Raw genomic sequence first — 24,928 nt, 5'->3', positions numbered from 1 at the left:
TGTTACTGAAAACAAGGTGAAAGATTGAGCTAAACCGCAAACTTTTGTGTTACAGAGAGAAAATAACCTACCTTTCTGATATTATCTTGACACATTGTATTTTGAGCAGGTGTGGAAATTGTAAGATTCATGTATTCATTTTTTCACATCATTGGCACAAACTTCTAATATAGTCCTTGATTTTTTATAGCTTAATTTTTCATGTTTCATGTAATTTCTTGCCAAAGTAATAACTACAAATTTGGTGTATTTGGTGTATTGTTGAGAAAACTCAACAACTGATTTAACTTTTAATATTAAATTAATATTAAAAAAATATAGATGGAAAATATGGAAACCTACTTAACTTTTCCTTTCTTTTTTCTTTCTTTTTTCCTACTAGCAAGTGTATTTCACTGCAAATATTATTGCAAATCTAAAGCATAAAAGACCTTCTTTATAATAGACAAATTGCTTAAAACCAGCTTTCATTTTCTTTATATTTACAGTATTTTGCCTTTCCATAACTGTATGTTCTAGGTGAAAAAGTTATCACTTCCAAAATTATATTGTAAAATTGTGATCAAAATATTTTTTTAAAGATGGGGATTTCTGAGAACAAACATGACAAACACTTTTGTTTTTGTTTTTGTTTTTTTTTTAAATTCTACTTGACCTTGTTTATTTCTGGTCTTAAAAGGAGAAAAAAAGAACAACCGACAAATACAAGGTTTTTTTGATGTTCATTTTCATGGGCTTCAACAAAATCCTGGCAGCAAAGTGTGTATTCAAGAAACTTCTTTGCTGTTGTTCAGGGTCACAGCAGATCAATTAATCTGAAATTAAATCCCAGTCATCCATTCACAGCAACACTGTAAAATGTACACAACATTTCTTAGCTTTGTCCATCAGTCACCATTGCATTGCAGAGCTGGTCAGTCGAGCTCAGGGAGGGGCTCTGCAGAGGGAGCTGCACTATGGGGACAAATCTGGGTTATTCTGGGAGCTACACTCCACATTTCCTTCTTGTTTTCAGCATTTTCCACACAGAACAGCTGGAGAGCTCCAGAGAAAGCTCACACTGAAGGAAGGCTCCCAGGTGTGTGGCTGTCAGAGGAGGGCAGGAAAGAAGGAGAGAATGGGATTTTTTCCTCCAAGCAGTCTGACATAGATCCTTCTATTGACATGGATTTTGGCTTGGATGCATCCTAGCTAGCCAAGGCAACTCAAGAGATCCCAAGGTTAGAAGTCCAGCCACAGCAGGCTCCCTCCATAACTGATAAAAAGAGATAGCTGACTCCCAAGGTTGGGCTGTCTCATGCAGGGACTTCAAAGCATTTATGTCTTTCCAGTGACAGTGGGAAAAACTAAAATGATTGTATATATTGCAGATACTTTTTGTTATATCAGTGGAGTGTAATCTGGGTCTTAAAATACCTCTTACTCAGACAGCAAAATGTTGATGAACTAATCAAATCTCCAGGAGAAACTAGAAGCATATTTTATACAAAAAATGCAGAGTTTTGAGCTGCAGTTTCTATTTTATTTTTTTCGTTTTTTTGTTTGTCTGCATGTTGCATTTCTCTCTCAGATATGAAAAATATTTTGCTGTTGCCTTACAGTTTTCATGGAAGATTGGACAACTTGCTTAACAGTATTTGTATGTCATTTACATGACCATCTTTTTCAGCCTACTGGTCTTGAGTTGCCTGCCCTAGCACTTTTTAGGAAAAAAAAATGGAAGTCAAAGAAGCTCCCTGTATCCACCCTACTCTCTAAAACACCCCAAACAATTAAAACCAAGTTTTTAGTTTTCAATATAGACTTTCAAAAATCTAATTGGTCTCCTCAGGCCTTTGTTGGTCAAGCACATGACAAAATCAGAACCTCCCAATAAATTATTTACTTTCTTAGTTTTATGCTCATGATCATGCAGTCCCAGTATTCTTTAGGCTTTTGAACATTGCTGGAAAACAGTAACAAATTACTGAAAAAAACTGTCATAAAACTTTTCTTCAGAATTCCAGGGAGGAAAAAATCAACTGAAAAAATCCCAGAGAAAACACATCTTTTATTTCTCTTATCAAACTATTTATACTTTTATAAAATTTGGAGAATATTCATTGTGGTTTTTCACTTGTTCATTCTTTTAATTGCAAAGATAAAAAAAACTCACTGAAAATTATGTTTTAAGAGATTTTTGGGTTCTATATAAAAATCAGTAATGAAAAAATACTTCTTCCTATTGCAAATCTGGCTCTAAATAAAGAAGAAACACTGTCAAATTCTGTGTCTTGAAGCTTTTTCAAACTTTATTGGATGCTCTGTAAGTATATTCTAGAGGAAATTCAGCAGGATTTTCTCCTTTACCCTGATGTATTGGTAAATTATAGATTTACATGCACAAAATCATAGCCTGAAAAGTCATTCCCCATCAGTAAATGCAAGAAGTGAGAACCAGAAAGCTGGGAAGGTTACTTCTTTTCTGTGAAACACCCTCACATGCAGCAGAATATTCCAAATAATTGATTTCTTTGTGAAGATCCGTGTCTCTGTGCAAACCACACTGTTCCTGTAGCAGAATGATGTCCTAACGATGGCTCAGTGCAGACTGAACAGAAAAAGAAAGGTGAAGGGAAGATCTAAAGGTGGGAGGGGGAGGCTTTATCATTTGTTTCACATACCCTAGGCTCAATTAACACATCTTGAGGATTCTTATGACACTGCCAACAAAAATTAATGCAGAAGTTACGTGTTTTACCTTTTATCTCAATTGTGTTGCATGAGTCTGGCAAAGTTGAAAAGCTGCTAATTTAGTAGTCAGCAGTGTCAAATAAAATTTCTAAACTGTATGTCTATAAAAGAACATCTTTGCAATAAGGCATAGCAAATATGCTTGCAAAACAGTTCAGTCAGCAAACCTGTTTTAGGTTTTGAAATATTTGGCAATGACATTTATTAGAACAAAACTATAATATATCAGTGATATAAAGAGCTGTCTTTTCATCACTGGTGCTTTATTATAGGTACTAATTTTGTGCAAAATCCTTTAGAATCTTTGCAAAACACCTGCTGAACTTAAAGAAATATGGTTACTGCTTGTGCTGAGACAGATGTAGCTTAATCACATAATACTGAATTTGACTTTTCAGTGCCTCACAATAAATGAACTGAACATACCAGTGCAGCAGATTTAAATCTTGTTCCAATTTGAATATCACGTTTGCTGACTGGAGGGCCTAAGCTACAGCCAGCTTCCCCAGGTGTCCAACATTACACACAATACTTCTGTTTAAGCCACTGTATCTGTAGTTTAATTAAAAACAAACAAACAAACAAACAAACAAAAAAAACCACCTTAGAGAGTATACTTAAAACATGCTTAAATTCTTTGTAGATTATTTTTGTTTCTTCCTTCCCTATCTCAATCTAGCCAGTATTGAGCTTTCCTCTAACTGTATTGTTTTCTTTAGGCACTGTCAGCTTGGGTTTTTTTGGTTTTTTTTTTTATATTTGAAGGCTCCATGTTTAAAAGGAATTTTGCTCTGGAGGCAGCCATTATGGACGTCTTGACCTTAGATTGGAATAATACAGGCTGTTTTCTTACTGTGTAATCAGCTGCACATGATTAGTTTTATATATTGACTGATTTTTGGTGGTAGAATAAGTAAATTTCTATGAATTTCAGTCACCATGTAGTGCCCAGGTTGAGATTCAAACTTATTTAGTCTTTTCACTGTTTTATTTATGTATAAAGGAGAATATGTGCACATATGCTTTTGAGCGCAACAGTTTTATGTATTGTGACTCTATATGCTTGTAAAAGAATGTGTGATAATCCAACTATATAGTTATATATATATTAATAGAAAGGTTTGAGTTGGAAGAGACCTTAAAAGTCATTTAGTTCTGACCCCCAAAGTCTGAACAAAATAGAGAGAAGTACACAACCCAGCACGGAGCACAAAATTTAAAATGCACAGATACCCATAAACACATTTATAGAATATGTATGTTACATTTTACAGTGCATATATTTTTTTTCTCCCTCTATTGAACCTTATTTACACTGTAATGTTAAATAATAGTACTTTAATTTTACTTCTTCAGATAAGCTGTGTGCTTCATAAAAAAGCATAAAACAAAGAAAGCTCATGAATATTTATATCAATGGCTACATAGCATTATAGTCATAATCTCTGGAACTGGTTCTCACCGGTTCAGAATTAATTATCAAGTTCAATTTTAATTGCATTCTTCTAAATTATAACCAAAAAAAGAAAGGAAAAAACACCCATAATGAATTAGCTCAAGTGCTCTGCTGGGCCTGGTATCTGAGACTGCTTTCTGTAACCCCATTCTTTATGTGTCATGATGAGCCAAAGACATGTGATTCAGAGGCTCCTCTTGAAACCAACTTGCTTAAATGTTAATGTCTCTCCCACTTTAAAGATAAAATAAAAATTCTATTTATATTTCCTTCAGCAGACATGTTGAACTGAATATTCCTTAAAATAGCCTCTTTTTTTCTCTTTAGCTAGTTTTGATATATGATTGCATGCTACATTACATACTAAATATATTTCAGTAGTGTTGGCTGAAAAAAATGTGGGAGAAAAGTAACTTTCTGGAGAGAAGAGCTCGCACCATTTAAGCTCTGTCCATCAGTAGTTTTCTGCATTAAACTCCAAAGGATCTCTGATTGTATTTAAACCTAGTTTTTAATGAAGCAGAGAGGAAAAGTGTCTATCAAATCCTTCGACATAAAAGACAAAATATACAGAATTACAAGATTTTAAGGGGTTCATAGATAGAGTGGGAATCTCGAATGTGGTTCCTCCCTGGTCCTGGTCACTCCCCCAAAGAATACTCTATCTGATAAACCTGGTAATCATGTGGTCTCAGCACCCCCTTTTCTTTCCCTCTTCCCATCCACACACAACCACAGCCGGGGTCACTGACTACCCCATCCTCAAACAAGACTTCCAAGCAGCTTAGAGCAATGCCACACACTTAATAGGATGAAATTAATCCCTGTACTTTATCTCTTCATCTTCCTCCTGTATAGGGAAGGCTTATAGAGTCCTTCTTCTTTTAATTCATCAGCCCCAGTGTGCACACATGTAAAAAATAGTAAAAATCAAATGCTTTTTTAGTTCTCTCTGGTTCAGTCATCCAAAGATCCTATGGCCTGTTTCCCAGCTGTGTAATCACAGAAAGTTTGCTACTCTCATCATTCCTTGCAGATGAAGGTCCTGACAGCACCTCAAGCTATTACCCTGTTCAGGCCAAGTGTGAAATGGAAGATTCAAGATTCATACTCCCTGTGTATAATTGCTGATCTGTATCCAAAAGTCTTGCAAATGATCTGAGCTTGAGTCCACCTTTCAAGAAAAAGAAAAGGAGAAAGAAAAGAAAGAGAAAGAGAAAGAGAAAGAGAAAGAGAAAGAGAAAGAGAAAGAGAAAGAGAAAGAGAAAGAGAAAGAGAAAGAGAAAGAGAAAGAGAAAGAGAAAGAGAAAGAGAAAGAGAAAGAGAAAGAGAAAGAGAAAGAGAGAAAGAGAAAGAGAAAGAGAAAGAGAAAGAGAAAGAGAAAGAGACAGAAAGAGAAAAAGAAAGAGAGAGTGAAAGAGAGAGAGAGACAGAGAGAGAAAGAGAGAGAGAAAGAGAGAGAGAGAGAGAAAGAAAGACAGAAAGACAGACAGAAAGAAAGAAAGAGAGAAAGAGAAGGACCAAGTTAGTATCAAATAAAAGCAGGGAAGATTCTGGATCTTTCCTCTTAAGTGCATATATATTTTCTAATGTCAAATCTTACTCAAGAGGAGTCACATTCCCTCCTGCCTTAGTACAGGGAAATTATATCATTTAAGAATTAGCAACTGTTTTTGGAGATAAATCTGGAGATTTGTTCTTAGGATGTTCACGAGACATTTCACTCACTCGGCTGCTCACTAGGCAAACAGTGTAACCAGGTGCCTAGCTCTAAGCATATGAATAACACATTCATTTAATCAGGATTCCTGTGGCTTATGGGGTACCTGTTCAATCCCTGCATAGAAAAGGATCTAAATTATAAACAGTGGAAAAAGGACTAGTCAGTTTTTAATTTTAAAATAATTTAAAGGAAGCTGAACATGAGATTGTGTATTAAAATTCAGACCCGTATAAAGAAGGTCAAGTACTTGCTTGTACTACCTTCTACTACTACCTAGCTACTACTACCCAAGAAAACCACTAATGCTGAAAGCAGCATCACCTCTGAATTTGTTAGAGAGAAGGAAGGCAAAAAGTAAATAAAAAAAAATAACAGAGTTGTAGGTAAATTCCATTTAATCAGAAAAAGAACCTGGAGTAAAGCTCTAACCTACCCACCTAAATGTCTCTATTAAGTACCATGAGAGATAGCCAAAAGACCTGTTATCCTGGAAGTAGTCTGGCAAGACAGAGTTAAAAAAAGCATCAATATCTACTTGGTACTGCAGCCTAATGATCTGAAGAAAAACAGTTCTTATTCCTACCAAAAAAGCACAGCAATTCTTGTTTCAAACTACCTTCTAATAAAGTCACTTTCCCTCACTAGAATAATATCTATTTGCCTCTCAATTTTAGATCACTCAGGCGACTTATTTTTGTTGGATTTGCTGGTTGTTTTTATGATGTAAGGTTCCCTTCATGGAAAGATATTCTTTATATTCATGCAGAAGCACTTGTTGCACTTATAGCTTAGCAGGACTTTTTCTAACTGACTGAAATTCCCAGGCACTACCACAGCAAAAAGAACAGCCACAAATGTGGAAAGACAGGAAACGAAAGTATTAAAAAAGAGTAAAAGAAAAGTCCAGACTAAAACTATACATGAAGTTGGATACAGGTAAGTTGTGTCCCAGGAAGAATCAATAAAGGCAATCATGTACAATCAACACTTATGTGGATTTAAGTCACGTGGCTCTAAAGCTTAAAATAGAGATGCATTACAGCAGATGGCAGCTTGTGGAGAAAAAAAAAATAGGTGCAAGAAATGCTGTCCTTTGAGGACATTTCATAGAGGTGTTATTGGCTGATTGGCTGGGAGAATATATTTATTTTTTTTTCTATCACCCAGAAAAAAGAGAGGTAAGTTTTTGAGAAAATCATAGCCCAAGACAGTTGTAGGGGGTTGTATGAGCAAGGAATTTCAGAGATGTTTAAGTATATTTATATGCAGTATGGCTGAATGAGGAGGGAAAAAAAGGGTGTTGAAGACCTTCTGTCAAGCAGTTCTCCTTCCTTTCTTATTCTTCCTTTTTTTCTGCCTTCCTTTCACAGTCAATTTGCTGCAAGTTGGATCTTGAAAAGAACACTTTGACATCTAGCAGTGTGGCTAACCTGTTAGGGAGCTTTTCAATATTTATATATTGTAACCCCTGATAAGATTGTCTTTTTCCAAATAAAGTCCTGCATCCCTCCTTGGGGAGCTTTTAGAATATTTTTGTAACTTAAAACCTGCGTTCATCTTTAAATTTTGGTTTCTGTACAGTAATAATTTTCTTTCTTCTTTCTTTCTTTCTTTCTTTCTTTCTTTCTTTCTTTCTTTCTTTCTTTCTTTCTTTCTTTCTTTCTTTCTTTCTTTCTTTCTTTCTTTCTTTCTTTCTTTCTTTCTCTTTCTTTCTTTCTTTCTTTCTTTCTTTCTTTCTTTCTTTCTTTCTTTCTTTCTTTCTTTCTTTTCTTTCTTTCTCTCTTTCTTTCTTTCTTTCTTTTTCTTTCTCCCTGTCTTTCTCTCTTTCTCTCTCTCTTTCTCTCTTTCTCTCTCTCTTTCTCTCTTTCTCCCTCCCTCCCTCCCTCCCTCCCTCCTTGCCTTCCTTTCCTTCCTTTCTTTCTCCTTTTCTTAATTTTTGATGTTTCATCCCCTCCATGGACTTACATCTGCCTGTTGTTCTCTTGCATTTTTAATTAGAAGAAAATAACCACATAGCTCCATTATGGTAGGGGGAGTGGGTGTGACTAGCACCCACCTCCTCTTGGAGATAATGAGGGAACAAATAAATGGCCCTTTGCTAGGAAGCAGCTGAAACAATGGGAGCCACCACAGGTCACACACGAAATAAATCAGAGATGTGGACCATGTGGGTGGAAAAGTTCATAGCGGTCTGAATCAGAATACAGCAGTGGTGGGGAAGGAGGAAGGGTGAATTTGTCTGCAGCTGTTCAGAAAAGGGGTGGGAATAAAAGGTTGAAAGGGCAGAAGCAGAAATAGAAGTAAAAGAAAAGGGGAAGTCAGCAAGAAAAGGCTTGGAAATGTGGGTAAGGAAAAGAAAGGGAAATAGAGCCAGAAAAGAAGGAGAAATATAATCATTCCCCACTAAAAGAGGAACTATCAAAGTTTTTTTCTGTGTCTCCAGTCTTTCTGTGTTTTGAAGTCAAGCTTGTGCATACGTTCAGGTCAAATCACAGAGAAAAACTAATATCTTATTCCCTATGCTCTTTGGAGTTAAGCAAGGTTTAGACCCTCTCTGTTGCTTTCCATATCTGTCCTTATGAATTTTTTGGGTGAGAGAAATTATAATCTTCATATCTTTTCAGAGGATGGGTATATGGGCTTCTAGCTACAGTGTAGTTCAGTATTTTGCAGAGTCCTATTCTGTGTGAACAGGTTGGTCTCTCATCCCTGAGATGAGAGGAAGGGAAACCAAGCATCTGAATTCACAAAGCAAAATTCTCATCCTGGGTAGGTCTCTCTGAGCTTGACTGTTAATGATGGACAAAGATTTAACACAAAATTCTTTTCAAAAATGCAGAGGCTTTATTTATTAGAGATGTACAATTGAAGAGGACCTTCTTGGCCACTAAGGTCAATTCCTTAGTTTCCTTTGTTGTTCCCTTAATCAAATTGATAAAAATAAATCCTCATGACCTACTAAACAGGTTTGTCTGGGCTTGTTAGCTGCCCTGGTCTGGTTGTGACAGAATTTCCCTGCTTTGATGGTTTGGAACTGTTCAGTCTTGGATCTTGCTAGTTTTTCAAGTTTTATCAATAAACCAAATGGAAGCATTGCTTCTTTTATTCTCCCCATGAATTTTCCAGAGATGAACAGAAACAGAAACTTTTCATTTTGAGCCTGAATGTAATTTTGCCATTTTATGTATATTCCATTTCATTTTTCTGTCCTTAGATCAGATAACTTCTTTTTCCTTCTTTGTTATGTTAAATGAGAAATTACTCAATTTTGTCACTGGGAAAGTAACAGTCCTAGTGTTAATTTCTGACAACCAGCTGGCATTTCGTTTTGGCTGATATGCACTACATTTCTTTGGCTACACTGAAATTCAAGATACATTAGAAACTAAGGAAAAAAAAAAAGAAAAGAAAAAAAGTCACATGGAACAAAACAAAATAAAACATTTCCAGCAAATTATAAAGGAGAGTTCTAATATTACATGGCATCAATGACAATATCTGAAAATTATTTGTAGTCTCTCAAGACATTTCCCCTCAAAAAGGAAAAGTCAATCTAAAATATTAAGAATTAAGCAAAACTCTTATTCATCCAACCTTCAACTTTTGTTTTTTCTGTGATGTTTTTAATTGAGATTTTTTTCTTCTCCAATGGAAAAAAAATCTCAGTGCTTTCTTGAGGTTTTTTGGTTTTTTTCAGGATCTTTTTCTTCCTGTTTCTCACTTCCCTGTTATCTGTATTGATATTAGGGATGGAAAATGAGGAAAAGTAAATATTAGGAGAGCAGCAGTGGAAGGAAAATGGAAAGTCACTCATATTCTCATTACTTTGTCTTTCAGCAAAACCTCTGAGATGTCACTCTTCACATCACACAGCTCAAAACCAGAATCAAGCCCATTATTTTAAATACAGAAGACCCACCAAAGGTGATGAAAAAGAAAATACAGTATTTCACTTAATCACCACAAATGATTTCCCAAATGCTGGAAAGCTGTAGGTTAACAGCTGTATGACAGGTAGAAAAGATACCACACACCAGCTTAGAGCACTCTGGCTGGGGTTTTCAGGGCAAAACCCTTATAAAAGTATTGTTTCCTTTACACTTAAACAGCTATTTGTTATTAACCTCCTCTGCACAATGTGGAATCAATGTCTGTGTCTCCTTTGGATGAGCACTGGAGTTTATACTTTGGGCATCATCTCCTTCACAGGAACAGGAGCAAGGCGTGCAAGGAGTCCCCGGGGGCAGGCTTTTGCTTCGAGTGAAGCATTTTGCACATCTATCCCTCTGCAACAAGAAGGAGATGTGTTTCTATTTCACTGCTATTTGAAAAGACACTAATTCATAGTGCATTCCCCCTCCCCACTCACCTCTTTTTCAAGAGAGTGATAGATTTATTGAGCCAGGTCTTCATCTGGTGTAAATTGGCATTGCTGCATTGATTCCTGTGGGCCTGCCTTGATTTATGCCAGCTGAGGATCTGGTCCATTTTCACGATATTTGAACATCAATCCTTGCATCTCCTTTTCCCATCTGTAGGCTTTTTCTTTCACGCTTCTGAGAAGAAAACGCAAATGAGTTAAGGGGCTGTCACCAGCCCAGGGAAGAATTTTCTATTCTTTCTTTGTGGCTAGGGTCTCTCCTGTTAATTTCCATGGCAGGTCCCCCTCAAGTTTCTCCAAAACTTGTTACCATGTCCTCCTGAGGATGTCAGCTCCTGTTGCAGACTGAAACATTAACAGGGGAAGTTATTAGCTATTCTCTTTACATACTGCCTTTCTTTATATCTGAATTAATAGAAGTATGAATGCTGGTCATCAAAAGAAATAATGAGTTTTAGAAAGTGAAAATGACACTGACAAAAACAAAAGAAATCTGATCTCAGCAGAGGGGTCCACAGAGAAGTGGAACAAAGAGGTAGAAGATAAAAAGGAAAAATTGAAAACCTAAAAGGAAAAGAAAAGAAAGAAAGGGGAAAAGAGAAGAAAATAAAAGAAGAAAAGGAATGCTTGGAATGAGAAAGAGCAAACTAGTTCTTCAGCAGAATTGAAAGCAGTCATGGTGCAGTCAGAAGGAAGAGAACTTATCAGATTTTAAAAGGCATTTTTCTCCCTCTCATTTGACTGAATAATATAAATACATATTGTTAAACCTCCTTACTGGATGGTCTGCTTGCAAATGTGCCTTTGATTGTTCCAGGCTGGACAGAAGATCACATGCTCAGAAGCAAAATGCCACACAAGCACAATGTCCTATATCCACACAAAGCTTGAACAACCCCCTCACACCCTCTCCCTCTCAGCCCAAAAATCCTGCCCACCATAGCAGTCAAAACCAGTGCTGGACATCAGGTGTGCACTCGCTGAAGCAAAACTGCTTCTGCTTGAGGAAGGAGCACAAGAGCAAAGAGACCAAAGGAAGAATGGAGGGAAAAGAAAAAGCCAAAATGAAACAAAACAGAACCACAGAAAATCAACCTGCCAAGCAACATTTTTGCCCCTACCTTTCTTGGTATATAATTGATGAAGTCTTGTTACAGCTCTCCCTAAGAAAAAGGTCTTTTTAATCGCTGCTAATACAGACACATCTTTTTTTCTTTTTCTTTTCTTTTTTTTTTTTAATCCCTTTTACTCCATTCTGTTTTTAAAATAAAAAGCAGAAAGGAGTAAATAATTAATGTGAATATTTTAACTATATTTCTGCATCTACTTTCAGCAGTTTAAGTAATTGATTTCCTCAGCTTGAGGCTGTACAGGCTCCTCTTAATGCATTGTATATTACGTTTACTTGTTTGACACCTGTCTATCTGCTGTTTCAGTGCTGTAATGGTAAAAAGTGTTAAGTTTGGAAAAGACCTCTAAAACCATTGAGTCCAACCATTAACCCAGCACTGCTCTGTTATGACTAAACCATGTATGCAAGTGCTATATCCACACATTTTCTAAATATTTCCAGGGATGGTGATGCCACCATTTTCCATGGGCAGCCTGTTCCAATGCCTGAACCTCCATTCAATGGAGAAATGTTTCCTAATGTCATTCAAGCTCCTGCTTTGCCACATGTCATCTGGATGGTCATAGCTGCGCCGCTTTCTCTGGTCTGAGTTTCTTTTATCACAAATATCATGGTGGCTTTCTACCTTCGAGGGAAGATTGGGAAGAAGCATGAAAATAGTCTAGAAGTGCAAATGTACCAGAGGGGCCCTTGATTTAAGGTCGTTTTATAGAACCGGTAATAACCATTGCAATTCTGAATAATGGGTGTAGTTTGATATTCCTCTGGCAGACTTCATCTATCTCCTTCTTTTCTGCAGTATTCAGAGTGGACATCTCTAACTCATATTTCATTATGTGATTAATAACACTTGAGTCATTTATGAGTCAATAAATTATATCAATGCAATAATGGAAGATTCTCATGAAAACAGCAAACTATTGTTTTTGTACTACCTTGAGGTGCCACACACCCTGTTTTCATATTTTGCACCCTTATTCACTTTAGATTGATGCTGGGAACATTTCAAGCAGTGCAGCATGAAATTTCTGCTTCTTCCTTACTGGGGGATGATGGAAATTCCTCCTGGAGGGCTTTCCATGTGGGGCTATTGATATATGTCTCTCTGTCTATGACACTTTTGACTGCCCCTAAAGTCTTCAGCTTAAAAGCTGTCATGCTGTCAAACTCTAAAAGAGCCTATGAGTTTTTAAATCTTGGGTGGATTGTTTCATGGAGAAATGAGAATGAACTGCAATATATCTAAATATTTGAACCTTGAACCAAATTTATGGAAATATACCAATGTGACATTAGAGACACTCAGTGACACTCAACACTGTCTTTTCCATGGCCATGGTTCCTTCATAATCCTGCTGGGTAATTCAAAGAAGACATTAATGAATCTTGAGGAGGGGTTATCTTGATTTTTTTTTTTCTCTTTAAACTCTTCACAAGGTACCAGATATCTCTTGTTTCTGAACCTACTAATTGATGTAAATTTCTGTGATATGCTCCTGGGAGTCACTTACCTTGTATCACAGATGGTCTCCAGGGAGATATGGATCTCAGCTGCAGTCCTGTGAAGAAAAGCTAAGTGAGCCTCTACTGTAGAAGAACTGTGATCAAGACACTCTATAATACAAAGAGAAAGAATCTCAGGACACCTGATACAAGCTGCATAGAATAATGAAATATGGAAAGGCAAAGTAACTAATGTAAATTATAAAAAATACACTCTTAAGACTGTTTGATACCTCCCTTTGAAGGTTTCAAATGAAAAGAGATAAAAGCTTGTTGGGAAAGTCTGCTTTTCAGTATGACTGGTTTTGAAAAAATAGCTGTTTTATTATACTCTTCATCAAAACTCTTCATCAGAATTGTTGTCTGCAGCATGTTAAAAAAATTAAAAATCCATAAACCTGCAGTCTTTTTGTATGACCAGAAACTGAACAGGTAAAATTAACTGGGGTTTTAGCAAACACAAATCACTAGACTGATTAAAAACAAAAAATAATCCACAAAAAAACACAAAAAAGAAAAAAACACACATGCAAAAAAAACCCCTATTTAAATAAAAAAATCTTGAATACATCTTGAATTTCTAAGTAAATTCTAAAAATTTTAATATTTTAAATAAAATATTTATGACAGGGAGGGATTCTTCTTCATTAAATACACCTAAATAAGGCTAAGAAACATTTTTAATAAAGATAAAAACCCATGAAGCAAATCAGAGAAAACAAATTTGCATAATCACAAACTAATTTAGCAGCCTCTGTCCCATGATAAAGCAATGATCAGGAGCTATTGGGAATTCAGACCTTTTGACCTGTGCTAAACTCTTTCATCGCCAAGATAAATTATGTTCATGAAAAATTTCTCATTTAATCTCAGAGCATTAGGTACTGCACAAACAAGAATTATGTTGATGGCTACATAGTTCTTCCTTGATTTTGATAGGGTTATTTTCATTTCCTTTCAGTTACTACTGAAGAAGCCTTCCACAGGACATCTTAGTGAGATGCTGGCTCTCAGTTTGCAAATAATTCTGTTTTTCTCACTTTTGGTTTGAGTTGAGATCATCAAACGAGGTCTGCACTGACTTCTGACTTACTTCAAGATATATGATAAGTTATTATGATGTGTCACTTAGTTAATCATACTCAAGGGTGTTAATATTTTGTGACATGTCAAGAATGAGGAGGTACTGTAACTCAGAAGTTGCCTTCTGTCACAGCTGTCAAGCAGGACATGAAATCTGGTCCCTCTGGTGAAATTTACTTATCTCCCTACCTAATTTAGGACCCATACTTCAATATGCCATTCCTGTACTACCCCAGAGAAGTATTGTGTTAATGAAGAAGTCAAGGAAAAGATTTTTCAGTTTCTCTACACATCAGCTGTGAGTTTGGCCACTGAATTACTATGTGCTGTTGTTTGCACCATATCCTTCCCCTCCACTATTTAGACAAAAAATCTATTTATCATACAAAAAAAGGTCAGATCTCATATACTCCTCTTGAAACCAATGAGTTACAGATTACACTGACACAAAGGTTGTCAACATGGCAGAGAAGTACAGCCAAGTGCAATAGTATTACACCTCCACAGATAATGAAGTAGTACCAAAAGTCTTTAAAATAAAACAGTTACAAAGAGTTATAAAGAAAGTTATTGTTCTTCCCCTTAGTACAAGACCCATAAAGCAAGCAGTCTAATTATTAGGCACTTGACTAAATATATATTTATTTTTTTCCAATCTTATGTAACTCCTTGGCACAGCCTGTAACAGAAAACAAAATATACTTTAGCTACAAAGCAATTATATTCATTTCCAAAAAGTGCATTTCTTATAAAGCTAAATAGTTGATGAATATTGCTATAAGTCCTATTAGCAAGACCTAATTTCAATAGCATTTTAAGGCAATTTTAGGCAATGTCAATGGCTGATCCAACCATTAGGTGCTAAAGGAGTACAAGCGCTTCTTTTCCTGGAAAATCATATCTGATGGATGGGAGGACTGTAGGTACATGACATACTAATGCTCTTCATTAAAAGATTACCAAAATTTCTCTGGTAAGGTCAGTTCAGTTCAGCAAACCATTTTTGTGTGGTTTATATGGAAAATTTGGTCAACCTACATAGCAGCTTTAGTATAAGTGATCTTCTCAGAATAACAGAGAACACTGGATTTGAAGGCACCTTAAAGATTATCCATTTACAATACCCCTGTCATGGGTAGGGTCTCTTTCCACTAGACCAGGTTTCTCCAAGTCCTCTCCAACCTGGCCTTGGACACTTCCAGGGATTTGGCATTCACAGTTTCTCTGGGCAAGCAGTGCCAGGGCCTCACCACCCCCACAGGAAAGAATTTTTTCCTAATATCTAATCTAAATCACTTTCTTTGAATTTGAACCCATTCCCCCTTGTCTTGCTACTCCACGTCGTTGCAAAAAGTCCCTTATCATTGCTCTTATTCCCCCTTTAGGTACTGGAAGGTTCCAGAAGTTCTTCCCAGAGACTTCTCCAGACTGAACAAAAAAATGCTCTCAGCCTGTCTCTATAGCCGAGGCTCTCCAGCCCATCTCCAGATCATCCTGGTGTCCTTCCCTCTACTCACTCCAGCAAGTCCACGTCTTTCTTATGCTGGAACATTGTCTAGTAAAGACTGAGGCAAAAAAGGTTGCTGAACACCTCAGCAATTTACACTTACCCAGCTCCAGGTAACCAGGCCTCCCATTACCCTGCAGAAAGGGCCCACATTTTCCCTGGTTTTCCTTTTATTACCAATGTACCTAGAGAAGGTTTTCTTGTTGCCCTTTACAGAATACTGTTCTAACTTTTACATGTATTTGTCTTACTGTACTTCAAAGTCCCAAACCCGTATGTTTTCCTGAGGCTGGCAGGGCATTAGGATATGGTTCCACATTTCCTTGTCTACATCCATCTCTCTTCCAAACACATAAAAAATAATAGAAGGAGGTCAGGGGTCAATTATTATAATTAGTCACCAAGGTCAGAACTAGAAGTAATGGGATGAAGCTGCAACAAAAGGGAAATTTTAGTTAATGATTTAGACAAACTTTATAACTATTAGGATAGCTAGATCCATGGAACAAACTGCCAAGGGAGGTCACATCACTTTCACTGAGAAGCATTCAAGGGCAGACATATAATCAGTCTCACAGTAATGTCTTAAGGAAAATTAATTCAGTCTTGCTGTGAAGCACAAGCACAAGATATGCCACTCACTAGGGTCCCTATTCCAACTCTAATGTTTCAGCACTGAATCTGTGCAAAAAAACCAATAATTCTCAGTTCCTACAGAAAAGAAGTTTGAAGAGAGAAAGCTGCTAATATATATATATATATATATAGATTAATATTTTGCTAATTCTCCTAGCATGACTAAGTGCCACTATTAAAAGAGATTGTAAAGAATATTAATTGTGATTCGTCCCAATATTTATTGTTTTTATCTAAGCATCTCAAACCTCATTGCAAGCTTTGTGAAGCTCGATTAACCTATCAAACTTCACCACAGGAACATGTTGTGCCCAGGTGGTTATTGTGACAAAAGCAGCTGTGTCATGAGAATTGAGGATTTATTTCTAAATCATAATAAATAGCTTGAAGCAGTGCCAAATTCAGGATTGAGTTGAAAAGGTTGAGTGTATCAGGGAAAATAGGTGCTATTTTAAAGGCAGATAGATAATTAATAGTGCACTCTTGATCCTCTGGGCCATGTCCTGAGAACTAACTGAGTTGGTCTTGAAGAAAAATACATATGGCTGAGCTCCTCATGGTCACTTTTCTACTTGGTTAAATCTTGGGCCAAACATAGCATTGCTGACATTGTAATTTCTTTAGCTCTCTGGATAAAGGAAAACCTCTTTCCACAAAGAAAGCCCTAGGAGTTCCTTATATTAATTCCCACACTGAGCCCAAAATCTCTGTTTGAAGTAGGAAAAGAACAGCAAACCCATTTAAAGAACACCCAGAGATGGAAAATCTATCATTATCTTTGGTAAATAACTCCCATGGTTAACAGTTTTACTGTTTAAATCCCTATTTTATTTTCAGTTTGAATTTCTGTAGCTTTAATGACTAGCCATTGAACACTGCTGCAACATTGTCTGCAATGTAGATATTTACAGACTAATCAAATCTCCACATGTGTTTCACCTCTGCCAAGTCAAATCAAATGAAATACTGAATTTGTATGGGATGAGTAAGAAAAAATTATCTGAACCTTGATGTGAAAAGACTGTAGAAAGGAAACATGGATGGGTAGCAGTTATAGCCATTTTTAAAAAATTTCTAATTCCTTGCATTAACCTTCCGTTTGTATAATCAGCTTCAATTCTTGTTCTTCCCTGAATTTATAATGGCACATTTGGTCCCAACTGTTTGTTTACACCCAGTTTACCAAGCAATCTAGAGAGCTCCAAGTCAGTCATCCATTATTTACTGCTGCACCCAAATTTATGTCCTCTGAAATTGTTCTCAGTAAATGATTTTCTGTTTATTTTTTCCCCCCATGTCCTTATTAAAACTATTTAATCGTGATAGGTATGAACCATGACCTCACTGGTATTCCAACAAAAGGAGTTTTTGAGGGCTGATTGCACATTTTATGTGATATTTTGGGATCCAATACTCAGTAGTTTTTTTGACTGTGCAAAGTAATTTATATTAATTATTCAAACCAAAAGTACTGAATAACTCTTCCATTTATTCTTAGAAAACTGTTCTAACTTATTCTTGCAAAAATGTTCTTATAATCGGCCAACCTTTGTCTGAGACTTTGAAGCTTTTGTCTGAATATCAGTCTTTCCAAGTTATAATGACTAATGCATTAAAAATGAATTTAGTCTACTTCACAATGTCTGGGCATAAAAAATCAGTTAAAATCAGTTATTAGTTTGTTTTTTGTTTCTTGGTTGGTTTTTTTTGTTGTTTGGTTTGATTTGTTTTTTTGGGGGTTTGTTGTTTTTTTTTTTGCATCACGGGGAGTTATGTGACAATTACCTTTTTTCAGCATTCTTCATATGACTTTAGTTTCCCAGAACAAATTAAGTGTACATGAGAAGCATGGAAAATGTCAAAGGACACTTTTGTTCTGGCTATTTCACAGCAGTAATAGAAGCCAAGAAGGGAGTATCCAGAAACAACAGTTTTGGTAAGCACCAAGGCTAGACAAAGTCTTTTATATGGAAAATATAGATCAATTTATGTCTCCTTAGACCAGGAGAGGGAGAAGTTACTTCCTTCCTTTTCATTGTAAAAATTCTTATAAATCTGTTTTAGCCTGGAGCAGAGGAGATGGAGAGGGGATCTTATCTCTGTGTGTATCTGGAGGGAGACTGTCAAGAAGATGGATCCAGGCTCTACTCAGTAATGCCAAGCAATGGAATGGCAGAAACTGGCAGGGGGGAAGTTCAGTGGGAATTTGAGGCTGAATCACTTTAATGTGAGGGTGACTGAACACTGGAACAGATTGCCCAGTAAGGTCAGGAGTCTCCTTCCCTGTACACTCCGAACACATCTGGACACAACCCTGGGCAATGTGCTGTAGGGGACCCTACTGGAGCAGGGAGGCTGGAGCAGATGAGCTCCAAACCCTCCCAACAATTAGTTCAGTTACTCAAAAAAAAAAAGCTGCAGCTCCAAGTCTTAAAATTGTAGGTACAGCAACACTTAGAACAGAAAAATTGTGCCAAAATTGAGAGACTGGACACAGATCAGCAATGTGACAATTGAACCCATTGCTGCAGACAAAATGCTGTTGTAAACGTTCAAAAGACAGTGAAGGGAGAGAAGAGGAGGAAAAGGAAGAGGAGATATTCATTTTTATCACATTAGGATTGATTTAAAGATTGTTTGGGAGCGACTTTCATTTTCATTTTAATATTATTAGGAGATAGCAGCATGTAACAGGCTTTGACACTGAATGGTATGCTTTGCATCGGTTGCAGAAGATGCCTGGGGAAGCAGGGGGGAGCAGGGAGGAATTGATCAGATTCTTTTTTCATGTGGGAGGGAAAAGTTGTGTGACATTTACAAAGTCAACTGTCACCTGAACAACATGCTGGAAGACAAGTTCCTACATTTCATGCTTTATGTCTTATTTTAACCCATACACAATCATTTTTCTTGGCCTGAAGTTAAAGGGAACATAGTACTTCAAATGATGAAAATAAGCTACTTCTATTTATTCATCCATTATCTCTCCCATCATTCTATCAATCTTCTTTCTTCCAATGCTCTACTCTGTTGCTCTCACCACCTCAAACCTGTTTTCCTCATGTTTTCAGATGAAAGCAAGCATTCATGCCTAGATTTTCACTAACCTACCAGTCTCTAAAAAAACCATGCCAATAGTTGTTAAGGCATTTTGCAAATAACTCTAATAATTGGACTTGAGATTTATGAAGTGTCTTATTTTAAAGGTTTGATTATTTTTTTGACAGGGAATCTGACAGACATGGAATCTCCTGAAAGGTGTTAAATGGTGAAATAACAGTGAAAAAGGAACTAGGAACTGCTGTATCTCAGTCTGAGCTTTCTAGCAAATTTTATCAGCATACAGCAAACCATTTATGTTAGTAGTGTGGTTTGACTACATTCTTTTAAGGACACTGCCTTTAAATTCTCTCTTTTTTTTTTTTTTTTTGGCCCATTGCAGGTATTTTTTCATCCATTTAATCCTAAATGCCTGAACAACCAGTGATAGATCATTAAAGGCTGATCAGGGTTACACTGCTTGAGGAAGAAAGGAGGTGACTAAGGACCACAGAATCATAGGATAGTTCAAGTTGGAAAAGACCTCTAAGGTCATTGAGGTAACACAGCATTGACAAGCTGCCACTAAACCATGTCCCCTGATGACATATCCACACCTTTAAAAAAATTTTCAAGGGATGGTGACTCCATCACTTCCCTGAGCAGTCTGTCTCAATATCTGACTACACTTCAGGGAAGAAAAATATTTTAATATAAAATCTTAATTTCCCCTACCAAAATTTGGGGCTGCTTCCACTCATCTCTCATAACCTGGGAAAAGAGACTGACTTTCACCCAGCTACAATCTCCTTTCAGGTTTGATCTCTGAATGGGTCTGTCAGAGCAGAAGACTGTGGAAGAGCCTAAACCAGTGAAGAACCAGCCCAGGTGTGATGTATGTGTCACTGTGCAATACCTCATCTTCTCCTGTAGGTTTTAATTTCCTGCTCTTCGTATCTTCTTAATGTGGATCCTGATGCTTCACCTGGACATCAGCTTGGCCTTAACTGTTTGAACTGAGTAATGAAAATATTGCTTCTTCCTCCATTTAGAATCTATAAAGTAGGCAGGGGATGGAGGGGAGAATCTAGAATCTTTGTGTTAGCCTCATGGCCAATTAAAAGCCCAGAGAGGGCAAAGTATTGATGGACCCAAAATAATATGTAATAATATGTTGAAATGAGTACAGTATAAGCACCTGGAATCTTCTGAAAGGCATTAATCTCCTCTCCTTTCCTGAAATATGGCATCTAGGATAACAGATACACTCCTGACCTCCACCAAGGCTGGTCTGCAGTTGCTTCTTGCTTTAAATGTGGAACAGCTTCTTTGACAGTGACAACACTGCATGGCAAGCAGAGTAAGTAATCAGTCAGTTTATGGATTGATGATACATTTCCAGTTGCATCCCAGCCTGGGGGAACATGCATGTTTCTGCTAAAGTCAAACACCTTCCCAGAGGGAGCCTACATGTCTCATTCTCTCATGGAAATCACAGGTCTCATCAGTGCGGTAATTCAATATGTTAAAAATATTTCAGATTAGACAGGACAGCTATAATCTTTTTCTTTTTCTTCTTCCCCAGAGAAGGGAAATTGCTTTATTAGCTGAGTTGTGTCTATGTCTGTTTCTCTATGGGTACTTATGTGAAGAAATTATTGAGGTTGAGTTGAGTTTTGCACTTGGATTTGAATGTGGCTTCTCTGAAATCATGGCCAGGCTAGAAAACAGCACAATTTGAAGGAACTCACTGGTCAGACAAGATAGAGGGAACTATTATTGCATGAGTGGTGGATAGAAGGCTTACTTCTTATCTTAATTATTTTTACATAACACAAATGCCTGGGAATTGTGGACACCACAAACAATCTATTGCTTTCAGTTGCTGGCAAGATTTATTTTCTCCTGGATAGATGACATTGTAGCAGGTTGAATATTCATATTTAGGTTTACCATCTCTCCCATTTACCTTGGCTTAAATAAGAATAATCAACTGTTAGAGTTAACTTCTTCATATAGGTAGGATTCGCTTGTATCCTCTGAAGAGGAGTGTATGGTTGGATCCATGCAGATTTAGCCCCTGCAATAGAAGGGAGAACAGCCTACTGTTGTTGACTTCTGAATAAATAAGTTTTCCATGTTCTGACTTTGAAACAAAAGTGTTGGTGTCTTATCTGCCTGCTTATGTCACAGACTAAGCATTTAAATCCTGTTTGGATGGGCCCCTGTCCTTAGCAGTTTTCAGGTAGTTAATGTGTTTTGTAATTCCATATATATTTAATTTTATTTAAATTTATAATTTAATACTTGGTTTTCTTTGTCAGATGTGATCTCTTGGATCATAGCTCTGGGTTATTCTTCCACTGCAGAGGGCAGATACCTAATCACAATTCCAGTGGATCAGTCAAGATAAAGTGTGTTGCCCTAACAGCTACTGCTGACTGCACTAGCTTCAAAATCAGACCTTGACCTGACAAATTACCTTGAGTAATTTGCTTTTAATTGCAATACCTGAAGAACATTTGTGTGACCAGTATTAAACTGAGCGAGTGGTAAGAATCATGTCTTGAACGAGATCTAGCATGTGGTTGAGCCACAACGAGCTCTGATTGAAGCTTCACCATTGCAGAAGTAGTTACGTCAAGTTTATGCTCTTGTAACCTAAACTGCAATCTATCCATCTGACTTTATTCTCATATGAGTCAATCCTCTTTACATTTACAGTTTAGATGACATCCTTCCCTTCGGATGACTTTCGTTCTGCACTGAATTATTGCCTTTCAATGGAGCAGAATTAGCTCAGACTCTCTCCGTCAAAGTTCATTACAATTGTGTTACAAACCTCATCTGCAGACACATCCAAGCAAATGCAGTCATTTGTGCTCCTAGCACTCTGAATTTAAAACTACTATAAATAATTATGATTGTGCTAAGTAACTAGAGCAAAGGCTGCTCAGGATAAGTTTTTACTGCTCTGGGTCAAATCTGTTGTAGGTGTAAATTGAGGAATAGAGTAAAATTTACACTAGCTAAAGAGTGTAGCAAACCTTGACAATGAGTCTGGTTCCTAAGAGCAGGCACAAAAGCCTCAAGCCAGCTGTTCTGTCTGGTTTATCATGAACCACCACCTTGGATCAGAGAAGAAGGCCTGAGATCTGCTGAGATGTGATGAGGTTTATTAACTGCAGGTGTAACATTCAAGTGTGTCAGCCCCAGAGGAACTTCACAGTCTGTGGTGACACCAGTGGGATTACAGCAGCAGTACATGTGGCCCACCACCTTTCAGATCCATCATGTAAATACCAAATTTCATTTCTAATAATGCCACTGCAGGTAGACTGCTAAAACAGGTTGCCCACATGGGAGGACTAGGAGATGTTTATAGCTTCACGTCTCTGTTTCTTGCCCATGTTTTTCATGCTCTTTCCTCAGGACTATGCACTTTCCATTTGCTGCTTTTCCCTGTAGTACAAATCTCTTTCCTCAATTTGCTCCCTTGAACCTCATTTTCTGCTATTTTAACTTCTACTCTTAGCACTATCTATGCTTCATCAATAAATCTCTCCTACTCATTTATCACGTTTTCTCTCTACCAAGAAGCCCTTTCCTGGTGTGACATCCCAGCACACTTAATCACAGCATGGGCTAGGGAGATGCCTTCCTTCAGTGTGGTTGGCACTGCACAGAGAAAAAAATGTGGACAACAATAGCAACGAGTAAACCACTCCAGTGATCTTTATAATGATGGAATGGTATATTTAGCACATCTGAGAGGCTTTAAGCCACTTCAGAATATTATCAGGGAATTTGTGAAGTTGAAGGTAGCACCTGGGTTGGGAGACTCAGGTTCTATCTCTTCTGGTAGGTTTGTTGTCTGTTTTTTATTTTGAAAAGTAAACAGCTAAACCTGCAGATTGAAGCAAAGTGCCAAGCATGTTTTCTCCCTTTTCCAGCTATTACTTTCCATTTGGGCCAATAAGGGACACAAAAAGACACTTGTAGATTCAATAGCTCTTGAATTTAACGTGCCATTTTATCCAGTACTTTGTTTGAGTTTCCTTCTTTTAAATGGTGTGGCTGTATCAGCTTGGTTACAGAGGAGTTCTGTTTTGTACACCTTCTGAAATTCACTGTACATCATTTCACAAGAAAAAAGGCAGAAAACAGTTGGACCTTATATTTACACACTTACACAAAAAAAATTAAAATGTTTACAGATCTGCATGCGTGTGTTTATATCTGCATGCGATAAGTTTATCTTATTGTCAGAGTCCTGGGCTGAAACGCCTTCACTTTGGCTTGTTTTATTGCTTATGACACTGTTTTACTATTTAGGAAAAATATGTTATGTATTGTCTTTTCGAACAAAATCTCCAGCTCCAGGAGATTTTCAGTGGGTGATGTATACTCAACTGAATTTGGTCAGCATATCATTCTCAACTCTTTATTGCACATACATGACAACTACTTAGAGATTTTTAGTGAAAAAAAACTAGTATTTATTTAAGAAATTTCATGCATTATCTGGTATATTTATAAATTAATAATGTGCTGTATACAGCGCTGTATTCTATCAAATCGAAATAATAGAGACCATGTGGACTCTTATCCACTTATTCATTTCTTAAAAAAAAAATAATAACAATAAAAAATGCTTATTTCCACAATCTGGAATTCACAAGGAGAAGAAACATCTGGGTATTTTGTGATAAAAGGAAGTCTGTGTGTACAAAAAAAATTACATTTCTGTAATATGCAGGATCATTTGAAAGGGGGAATGTTTATCTAAAATAACAAATATAAGTCAGGATCTACATCAAATGCCTTCCACTACTCTTTAGATGCACTTTTGTCTCCTTTGTTTACCAGAGACTGAATTGTGCTGGAACTGTGTGCAATAATCAGAGACATCTAGTGGCTGCCTGACAGACTGCAAACAAACATCATCACATCCCTCTCTTCTCAAGCCTCCAGACACACAAACAGTCATCGCTGTCCTCGTGCTTTGAGGATCCCTTTTCCCAGTCCTTTCAAACAGAACACTAGGAATTCATATAATTTCCCCACTGATGGAAATACAGGTGATGCTTCAGGGATTCTTTCTTATAGTTCTCTGCAGCAAAAATGTTTAGGGATCCTCTTTCACCTCTGTGGTCTGTGCTTTGCTTAATGTATTCCTGTCTAATCACTTACAGTGCACTTACGGTGCACTTCTGCAAACAAACAATTAACAATGAAAAGGCTACACTGAAGCAATGGATGTTTATTTTGACCCATAAAAATAAAGCAGGGGAGGTATACGTTTTGTAGAAATTATGGGGCTAATATTACTTCCAGAATGATAAAAATATCTCTGATTTCCAATTTTGTCTTACTTTGAAACTTCTCTGATATGTTACTGCTCATGAGAAGACCAAATACAAACTGAGATTTTTCTTCTTTTTCTTCCCCTTACTCTTGCCTTGCCCTCTCCCTAGTCCCAAATACTGGCCAACATTTTTGCCAGGTTTTGTTGTGTTCTGAGGGTCTTTGTTGTTGTTTGTTTATCTATATTTGTTTCCTTGGGGGCTCTACTAAGGAAATTTTCCTCTTAAAAACTGCAGTCTTCCCAGATGGTGATATTAACACATTGATGAATTGTTTAGAAATTATCTAGGAAATTATCATATGGAATTTTCTTCTTTCTTCCTAAAGAATTATTTTTGCAATGGACCTGTAACAGGGAAATAATTAGT

This window comes from Pseudopodoces humilis, chromosome 4 (assembly GCF_049639895.1).
Source record: "Pseudopodoces humilis isolate 2021_Gansu_Grassland_sample_001 chromosome 4, ASM4963989v1, whole genome shotgun sequence".
Classification (NCBI taxonomy): Eukaryota; Metazoa; Chordata; class Aves; order Passeriformes; family Paridae; genus Pseudopodoces; species Pseudopodoces humilis.
This window is presented reverse-complemented; position numbering follows the sequence as displayed.